The sequence below is a fragment of the Pavona decussata genome, unplaced genomic scaffold (genome assembly GCF_977016875.1).
Source record: "Pavona decussata unplaced genomic scaffold, jaPavDecu1.1 SCAFFOLD_2329, whole genome shotgun sequence".
In the NCBI taxonomy this organism is placed as follows: domain Eukaryota; kingdom Metazoa; phylum Cnidaria; class Anthozoa; order Scleractinia; family Agariciidae; genus Pavona; species Pavona decussata.
In genome coordinates this window covers 17501-18479 of record NW_028146199.1, presented here as the reverse complement: position 1 = coordinate 18479, position 979 = coordinate 17501, and the positions used below count along the sequence as shown (strand labels likewise).

At 46.5% G+C, this 979-nt stretch overlaps 1 non-coding gene across 1 annotated transcript in view; it reads left to right on the top strand.

The window, feature by feature from the left end:
* The first annotated feature begins 693 nt into the window (after positions 1 to 693).
* Positions 694 to 979, top strand: part of LOC146447412 (small subunit ribosomal RNA) — a 1800-nt gene continuing 1514 nt past the window's right edge. The window contains exon 1 of the ribosomal RNA XR_014861885.1: positions 694 to 979. This exon is cut by the window's right edge and continues 1514 nt beyond it. This is a non-coding gene — a ribosomal RNA (small subunit ribosomal RNA).

Below are 979 nucleotides of genomic sequence, written 5' to 3'. Positions count from 1 at the left end.
AAAAGCGTGAAATTATGGGATGTTGTGGCTTCAATGGGTTTTTAAGATGTCACCAGTCATTTGGCATGACTTACAAACGATTTGGCTGGTTGTGGGTTCGATTTTCAAAATTTCATTTTTTTCGCGTTTTTATTTTCTGTCTACCATATCATGCAGTCTCCTTATTAGCGTTTGGGGGTTATAGTGTGGGCAGGTTGGTCGCAAAGGTTCCGAGAGGAGCTGGCTAGTAAACCCTGTCCCTTATGTTCCACGGCGGCAAGGCGGAGAAATAGAGGGCAGAATTGACTAACGGGCAAGGAAAGTTGGGCTTGTAGCTTTCCTTTCGAAGGAGGGAAAAGATGATGCCCGAAAGCATTGTCACTGTAGTGGCAGGCAGAGTGTAGATGGAAGTTGTGTACGCTAGCCTTTGGCTAATGATAGAGACAAAAGAGCAGGAGGATATTTTCCTTCGCAGAAGCACTTTTCTTGCCTTCCTTCAGCTCGCTTGGCGAGTCTGACAGGTATGCCTGAACTGTGCACGGGTCAGTTGTGAGAAAGACGTGGCAAACAAGACGGGGTTTCCCTTGACCGAGGGACCGTGTGGTCCGTTTGGCTCATGGGTTCCCCCCGTGGAGGCAAAATCTAAGAAAGCTTGCTCTCCCTCTGCGGAGGGGGCCGCTTAGCAAGGAACTTCTGTTCCCTGCGGTGGATAGTTACCTGGTTGATCCTGCCAGTAGTCATATGCTTGTCTCAAAGATTAAGCCATGCATGTCTAAGTATAAGCACTTGTACTGTGAAACTGCGAATGGCTCATTAAATCAGTTATCGTTTATTTGATTGTACCATTACTACTTGGATAACCGTAGTAATTCTAGAGCTAATACATGCGAAAAGTCCCGACTTCTGGAAGGGATGTATTTATTAGATTAAAAACCAATGCGGGTTCTGCCCGGTCATTTGGTGATTCATAGTAACTGATCGAATCGCACGGCCTTGCGCT